Raw genomic sequence first — 8,789 nt, forward strand, 5'->3', positions numbered from 1 at the left:
CAATCCCAAGCGGGCTCCATGCTGTCAGTGCAGAGCCCAATGTGGGGCTCAAACTCATGAACCGTGAGATTGTGACCTGAAGTGAAGTCAAGTCGGACGCCTAACCGACTGAGCCACCCAGGCGCCCCTCTCACTTCTCTTCTTACCTACACACGTCTTCTTGCCAGAGAGGCAGCCCTCCTCTCGTCTCCACGGCTCACATGTCCAAGTACTGCACAGCCTCTGAGCTCCGCCCAGTTACCTGTTTCTCCACGGCCACCAGCCTCATGACCTGCCTGCTCTCTGATCTCCCGTTACATCCACTCCCCCCTACGGCCGTTACCTATGTTACTACGTAACGCTAATGTGCATTTTGCAGTGTTGCGTGGCAACGTAAAGGAAGACAGTTGTGGTGTCTTGGTGACAGTGGCATTCTTGGGGCCAAACGAAAGTCGTCCAACTCAGCTACTTTTCTTCCTATCTGATCTCAGAGAAGTTATGACTCTCAGTTTGCTCATTAGTAGAACTGGTGGGCTGGTTTTGATAGTTTTGAGTATCAAATAAGATAACACCATTGATATGCTCTGTGAACCGCAGGATGGTGCGCCTGTATGAAGACTGATCAGTACCTTCATCTTCTTCGTTCTCGCCATTATTTCCAGCAGGAGCGTTACATTGCTGCTTCACCTCCCACGCATGCCGGTGTTCTCTTCCCAGCCGGACTGTGAGCCTCTGTAGTGTGGGACCCCAGCCCCCCTTCTGCACCTAGCACAGGGCTACTTTCACAGCTGGTATCCCATGAATGTTTCTTTTTTCCTTTGTTTTGTTTTTGCTTTAGCTGTACTTTTTTTTAAGTTCGTATTTTAATTTCAATTAGTCGACCTACAGTGTTGTATTCATTCCAGGCATACAATAGAGCAATTCAGCACTTCCCTACATCACCCAGTGCTCATCACAAGTGCACGCCTTGATCCCCAACACCTATTTCACCCATCGCCCCACCGCCTCCCCTCTGGTAACCATCTGTTCGTTCTCTATCGTTCAAGAGTCTGTTTCATGGATTCTCTCTCTCTCTCTTCCCTGTGGTCATTTGTTTTGTTTCTTAAATTCCACATATGAGTGAAATCATATAGTGTATATTATGACTGACTTATTTCACTTACCATTATACTCGCCAGCTCCATCCATGTTGTTGCAATTGGCAAGACTTCACTCTTTTGTCTGGCTGAATGATGCCCTGTTGTATATACCCACCACATCTTCTTTATCCACTCATCTGTCCATGGACACTTGGGCTGCTTCCATATCTTGGCTATCGTAAATAATGCTGCTATAAACATAGGGGTGCAGGTATCCCTTTGAATTCGCGTTTTTGTATTCTTTGGGTAAATGCCCAGGAGTGTGATTGCTGGATCATAAGGTAGTTCTATTTTTAACATTTTGACAAACCTCCATACTGCTTTCCACAGTGGCTGCACCAGTTTGCATTCCCACCAACAGTGCAAGGGGGTTCCCCCTTTCTTGACATCCTCACCAACACCTGTTGTTTCTTGTCTTGTTGATGTGAGCCATTCTGACAGGTGCGAGGTGATATCTCATTGTAGTTTTGATTTGTATTTCCCTGATGATGAGTGATGCTGAGCATTATTTCATGTGTCTGTTGGCCATCTGGATGTCTTCTTTGGAGAAATGTCTGTTTATGTCTTCTCATTTTTTTTAAATTGGATTATTTGTGGTTTTGGATGTTGAGTTTATAAGTTCTTTATATATTTTGGGTACTAACCCTTTATCAGATCGATCATTTGCAAAGATATTTTAGTCTTGTTGATGGTTTCCTTCACTGTGCAGAAGGTTTTACTTGGATGAAGTCCCAAGACTTCATTTTTGCTTTTGTTTCCCTTGCTTTAGGAGACAGAGCAAAAAAAAAAAAAAAAAAAAAAAGTTGCGATGGACGATGTCAGAGAGATTACTGCCTGTGTTCTCCTTGAGGATTTTTATCATTTCAGGTCCAATATTTAGGTCTCTCATCCATTTTGAATTTATTTTTGTGTATGGTGAAAGAAAGTGGTCCAATTTCACTCTTCTGCATGTTGCTGTCCAGTTTTCCCAACATCATTTGTTGAAGAGACCGTCTTTTTCCCATTGAATATTCTTTCTCGCTTTTCCCAGGATTAATTAACCATATAGTTGTGGTTTTTTATTTCTGGATTTTCTATTCTGTTCTGTTGATCTATGTGTCTCTTTTTGTGCCAGTGTCATACCCTTTTGATTGCCACCGTTGCGTAACAGAGCTTGAAGTCTAGAATTGTGATGCCTCCAGCTTCGCTTTGCTTTTTCAAGATTGTTTTAGCTACTCAGAGTCTTTTGGGGTTCCATACAAATTTTAGAATCGTTTGTTCTAGCTCTGTGAAGAATGCTCTTGGTATTTTGATAGGAATTGCATTAAATGTGTAGATTGCTTTGGGTAGCGTAGCATGTTCTTCAAATCCATGAGCATGGACTGTCTCTCCATTTTTTGTGTGTCTTCTTTAATCCATGACTGTTTCTTAATCAACTGGTAAGTTCAGGGAAAAAATAATAATAAGTCAAAGGGAGAAGGTTGTATTCAACAACGATGTCTTCAGAGATCCTGTTTTCTTACGTCCTCTGTCTAAAACAGAAAAGAAAAAAAAGGAAAGCAAGGACATTGTAAAAGACAGCAACCTCCCTACTTGACAAGGATGGTCTCAGACATTTTGTGCCATGGTCCCTGATAGCACCAGGGCACTTTCCACCCCACGGTCTCAGCCAGCCTTCAAGAGAGTCCTGGGAAAGGAGGTGGGAAACACAGGTGCATTAGCATCCCATTCTACAGCCGAACAAAATGAGGCCCAGCAAGGCCAAGGGTCTCACTCACTCCGAGGTGGAACAGTGAGTCATTGAAAAAAGCCCAGCCTGTGAAGCAGGCTGCTGACTCTCGGCCCTGGGTCTTTTTAGGAGGACACTCATCCCACCGGAAGAGAATTTCCTACCACCAATTAAGAGGGAGATTTTATAAGCATTACTCAGTTTACTCCTCATGCTGTCCTTGAAACGACCTGTCATCGTTCCCCTTTTATACATGAGGAAACTGAAGCTCTAAGAGGTGAAATGGCCTGCCTAAGGTCACAGAGAGGAGGTGGAACCAGGCTCCCATTTCCCAGTACCTGCTGAGCACATTTTGAGCACGTGGGCTGAGCCTGGTGCTGGGGTGTGAATCTCTCCCCCTGCTCTCTGGTTCCCCCATTCACAGGAAGCTTGGGTCAACCACATCCTGCCACGTCCTTGCAGACAAGACAACGATCCCCACCACGACCATTCTCTGTTCCACCACAGCCCAGCCCAGCCTGGCGAAGGCAGACAGACTTCCTTTATTCTGTCGGTAACCACTGAATGTCAGAGCTAGCTGAGGTCTAATTCTATGCTCCTTGAAGCGCCCTCCTTCAGAATCCTCCGGGGGCACTTGTTAATAGTCCAGAATCCCCGAGCCGTCCCTAGAATCGAACACAATGGCTCCAAAGGAGAGATCTAGGAATCTGCATTTTTTAACAGGCACACTTAGTCATTTGATGAGCATTCGGGTTTGAGAAACCACTGGTCTCACCATTTAAAAGAGGCAAACTGGTTCCCAGAGGGGAGAAGTGACGTCACCTCCCTCCCTACCCGTACAGATCTCTTACCTCTTTGGCATGCTTGTTGAATCTGCTGAAAGAGACCACCGAATGCTATTGGGTCCAACTTTGCCATTAGGGAAGCCATGAGGGATCCATGACACCCAGCTCCACATAAGCGAAGGGAATGACGCTTGTGGAGAGTGAGAAAGACATCTGGAGACCCTCCAGAAGCACTCCCTGCATTCAGGGCTAAATGCACCACAGGCAGATGATCGGAAGTCGCCTTCTTAGAGTGATCTGGAACTGGCCTTCAGTCCAAGGGTATGAACACTTCATCCCGGAAGTGGGCAAACGACTGCCTGCAGGTCAGATCTGGCCCCCCGCCTGTTTTTGTAAAGTTTTATTGGAAGGTAGCCACATCCCACTTGTGGATGTGTTGTTTATGGCTGCTTTTGTGCCACCGTGGCAGGTAGAGCCTAAAACATTTGCTCTCTGGTCATTTACTGAAAAGGTTTGCCAACCCCTGAGTTAGCCCATCAATCAAGCAGTGAAGCTTCATTCCTGAGGGTATTCCAGAAGGTCTCTGGTTCTCCCACTTCTGTACCCAGAGCACCTGGCAGCACTGTGCTTGGCACATCGTGGGTACTAAAAAAAAAATTGTTGAATGAATGAACCATCACAATAGGTTATTTTAATTCCCATTATACAAATGAAAAAAACCACAGCTTTTAGAAGAGTTAAGTATACAGTCAAAGGTCTCTGAGTTAGAAAGTGCTAGAATTAGAAGTCGTCTCGATCCACAGTACAGCATTTTCCTACCAACTCGAAGAAGGGATCAGGTAGAATCTTGAGAGAAATCTGTATGAACGGAGTCAATGGTAGATCTTTTACAAGAAGGGCTGGGTCGTGGGGTTGGGAGAGATGGTAAGGAAAGAATAGAGGTTCATCTGAAGGGATAAGATGACCCTGTCCTGCTGGGAAAATTGATAACTTGAGATTATAGTAAGCGAATTTATCCTACAGTGTGAGCCTCTCTCTGGACCCGCTTTCTTCTTAACTGAACAGAGATTTTTCACCTGTAGGTGAAGGAGGGCCCATCAAGGAGCACAGTAAGGGGAGATGAAATGAGTCAAGCATGCTTACCAGAATACAATTCAAAATGAGCCAGGCTACAGACTCAGGCATACTGAGTCACGGGGGCATTCACAGAAAGCCTGCATAGCCACCTAGCCACGGGTCTGTGGTGACGTGCCCACCCCAGGGAGGGCCTCTCCTAATGACCACAAAGCCTCTCCCAATTCAGAGGTTCTCTACAGGACTAGCCCTCTTGAACCCGAGAAGATCCAGCTTTCTCGGGGTCACTTGGCCCAAATAGTCACAGAGAGTGGGCAGTCACTTGTGTTAGCTTATTAGATGCCTCTGTTATCTTCCCCCCAAGAAGCCACACCCACGAAGTGCCATCGCCGATGTCCAGTCTGTTTCTTTAAAGCGGAGCGAGGACATAAAGCTGAGCACCAAAGACTCCACTTTCACAGGTTTTGGGTTTTGTTTTTGTTTTTGTTTTTGTTTTTCCCTTTCACCTTTACTGTTATCTCACTTCCATTTAATTCACCAGAGCGCTGTTGGGTTACCGCATGCATTGATTCTCTCCAAAGCACTCCACTTCGCTTGCAAAGAAACAACTCTAATTTTTTGCACTCGTACTTCATTGCATTATGGAATAATTATTGCATTATTGAACTCGAGTGACGGGTACAGATTGAGAATGAACACACGTAGCACTTGAGAAGCACACCCCAGCTCAGAATGAGCCCGGGAAGATCAGAGGGTTCCCTGCTAGCTTCAAGGGTTGGTTGAGTCCTGGGCACGGGGTACAGCGCTTGCTGAGGGGCATGGACAGCCTCCGGCCACCTAATTGAAGGTTGGTGAAGAGGGTTCTGCTATTTAAGCACATATGTTGCAGCCCATTGTCACGTGCAGAGCGCTGCCCTGCGGAAGCCTCATGACCCTCTGAGGCAGGCAGAGGAGGCTTTCGCACCTAGTGAGGATCGGGGACAGCAAGGGACTTTCTCAAGAATAAACGCCAAGTAACCATCTCCTTTGTGTCTGTGCTGCCGGAGCCCAGGACAGAGGGGACCCGTGGAAGAGAAATGCATGGTTTATGGGACAGAAGTGATACAGCTGGGCTCCAAACCCAGAGGATCCCCTCTGAGATTGCGAGTTCCTCCCGCTCACCAACAAAGCCAGTGGGAAGCGTGCTCCATGCCTGGCTCGGGTACCAAAGACACAGCCCCCCTGCTTCTCACCCGTTCAGAGCTTCCTGCTTCCTAATTCTTAACTCCTCTCCCCACCTTCCCCCGGCGCCAGGGGAAAAAGGCTGAATCCTCTCTCTCCTTAGGTGTCACTGTTAGACTCTTCTGCAACAAGGCCTGGAAAGGAACAACCCAGCACGTGGGGGTCGAGGCCAAGGTCCTTTGGAGGGAGGGGGAGGGTGCTCCCCCCCCACCCTGTGTCACCTTCACCTCGACCCCCATCTCTCACTTCCGACTCCAAGACGTCCCACACTTACGCAAAACATCCTGGCCTGACTCCCCGCGAGCTCTAGGGGAAACCCGAAACCTCAGAGTGAAATTATAAGGGGCTGATTTGCCCCGGGGAAATTAGACACAAACAAGCCCGGGGTGAACCGCTGGGCCAGAGCTGTTTCTCTGGATTAGTCACAGGGTTACCCACTCATGAAGGCCCCTCCCCCGCCCCCCCCCCCTCCAGCCCCAGTTAATCTGCAAGGCTGGCCTGGTTACAAGCATGGCCAGATGAACAGGAGGTGAAGAGGGGGAGCAGGGGGGAGGCACATTCGCCAAAGAAACCACAGCGCCCTTCTGCCTGGGTGGGGCTTCTGTTCTCTTAACTTGCCACTAAACTGCTCTAAACTGCCTGTCAGCACCCCTGCTTCCTGCCGGTGCTATTAGGAGGTCTTTTCAAGTTTAATAGGACGGGGAAGGTCCCCCAGCCCCAGCTCTACTCCCAGAGAGGGCAGCAATGTTCCCGTGGTTCATTTCTCCGCAAATAGCTACCAAAGCCTGTTTCCCGCCACGTACGTGATAACCATGGAGCTGAGGGTCATTAAGGCAAAGACGTCAAATAGCACACTCACCTCACCGAGGGTGGGGGCTTCTGTTTATGTGGGTCGTTGCTGTATCTTCGAGGATGGCATGTCAGTCAGTAGAGGCGCTCGGGAAGTAGACATTGAATGAATGAAGGACGTCTGGGCCTGGGTGGTTCCGACGGTTAAGCATCTGACTCTTGATCTGGGCTCAGGTCACGATCTCACGGTTGGTGGGATCGAGCCCCGCCTCTGGCTCCGCGCTGACAGTGCAGAGCCTGCTCGGGATTCTCTTTCTCTTCCTCTCTCTCTCTGCCCCTCCCCCACTTGCTCTCTCTCTCTCTCTCTCTCTCTCTCTCAACAATAAATTAAAAAAAAAAAAAAAAAGAAGAAGAAGAATTAAACATACCCCAGGCACCAGGAGAACGTACCCTGGGATATCTAATCGCCTTTGGGTCCCGGGAAGGCTTCTCAGCAGAAAGGATGACCCGGTTAAGATCCAAGGGGTTAAGTAGGAAGCAGCTAAAGGAGAAAGGGGTGGTATGGGGAAGAGCAGTCCAGGCAGAGGGAACAGCATGGTTGAAGGTCTGGAGGCGGGAGGGAGCACAGCTCACGAGTTGCTGGCTGAGGCAGCGGGAGGATGGTTGGCAAGGGAGGGCTGAGTCAAGGTGACTCTTCAGAGGACAGCCGAGCCAGGCTCGTGGGCTGAGGAGAAGACTCCAGCTTCTTCCTCCCTTCGGGTGAGGCGTCGCTCAGTCGCGATCAGCAGGAAGCGATGTGGTCAGACTTGTACTGGCATCATGAGTGCAAAAGCCTCCAGTTTGGGAGCGTTCAGGTGTACGTGACCACGAGGGGAGGACGAATTCACCTCAGCCGCGGCTGAAGTTTAAACTGATGTGTTTCCAATCTACTACAGGTTGACCTTCACGTCGTTCCGTAACGTATTTCACTTAACAGACGCCAGTATTGCGTCACCACGCGTCAGGTGCCGTTCTACGTGCTTCTTGCTTCGGAAACATCCGCTCGCTCCGTCCTCACGGTGACCTTGTGACTTGAGCGCCGTGATCATTATCCTGTTTGAAAGAAGAGGCGACCGGGGCGGGGTGTTCAACGCCTGGATGGCAGAAGGCAGCACCGGACGGCTCCAGAAGTTTCCATTGCCCGGTGAGGGGTCTGGGAGGAAGCGGGCTCAGGAGCTGCGGGTGGGGAGGCTCAGGAAGCAGATGGGGCTTGATGGAGAGTCAGTCAGCTGTCAGGGGAGCCACAGTGCCAGCCACCGTAAGGTGGGGCCTTGACAGCAGGATGAGACGGAGCGAGGTATCCAGGCCACGACTGCCGTCCACGCTCTTAGGGATCCCTTCTCTTTTTCCACCACAGGATTATCTTCTTTGTGGATCCGGGTCTGCCTCTTCCCTGGTTGACTCCCTCCTTTTAGCAGAACACTCCCTGTTGTGGCATCCTGAGACGGGAAAGATGGAAAGCAAATGTGGAAGAAATCTGTGTTTTAAAAACGCCCTTAGAGCCTCTGATAGATTGTGATTTGGCTGGACATAAACTCTACATTGCAAATCAGTATTTTGGTCAGAATGTTGAAAACATTGCTTCTTTGGCTTCTAGTTTTCAGTGTTGCTGCTGGAAAGCCCACACTTGGTTAATAGTTTGGCTGGGTATAGAATTCTAGGGTGTAAATCAGCTTCCAGAACCGAGTGTTGAGAAATCCAGTGCCATCCTATAACCTGATCCCTTACGCATGTCTTGTTTTTGTTTTTGTTTTTCAGTTTTTCCTTTCTGGAAGCTTTCAATATCTTCCCTTTATCCATGGTATTGTGAAATTTCACAATAATTTGCCTTGATGTGGGTCTTTTCATCATTGGCTGTGTTGAGCATGTGGTGAATTCAGTCAAGGAAACTCATGATTTCAGTTCCGAGAATTTTTATTTTTGTGTTATTTCCTTAAATATTGCCTCCCCTGTGTTTTCTCCGTTTTCCTCTCTTTGGAACTCTGACTATTTGGATGCTGGATATCCTAGATATACCCTCCAATTTTCTTATCTTTCCTCTCTTCAATCTGGTTA

At 48.4% G+C, this 8,789-nt stretch overlaps 1 long non-coding RNA gene across 1 annotated transcript; it reads left to right on the forward strand.

Annotated features, from left to right (window-relative positions):
- Positions 1 to 7,342: 7,342 nt before the first annotated feature.
- On the forward strand, positions 7,343 to 8,286 carry LOC125168928 (uncharacterized). The gene is made up of 2 exons (XR_007153349.1): positions 7,343 to 7,878; positions 8,092 to 8,286. It is a non-coding gene; the product is annotated as an uncharacterized LOC125168928 (long non-coding RNA).
- Positions 8,287 to 8,789: the final 503 nt, after the last annotated feature.

Source organism: Prionailurus viverrinus, chromosome B3 (assembly GCF_022837055.1).
Source record: "Prionailurus viverrinus isolate Anna chromosome B3, UM_Priviv_1.0, whole genome shotgun sequence".
In the NCBI taxonomy this organism is placed as follows: Eukaryota; Metazoa; Chordata; class Mammalia; order Carnivora; family Felidae; genus Prionailurus; species Prionailurus viverrinus.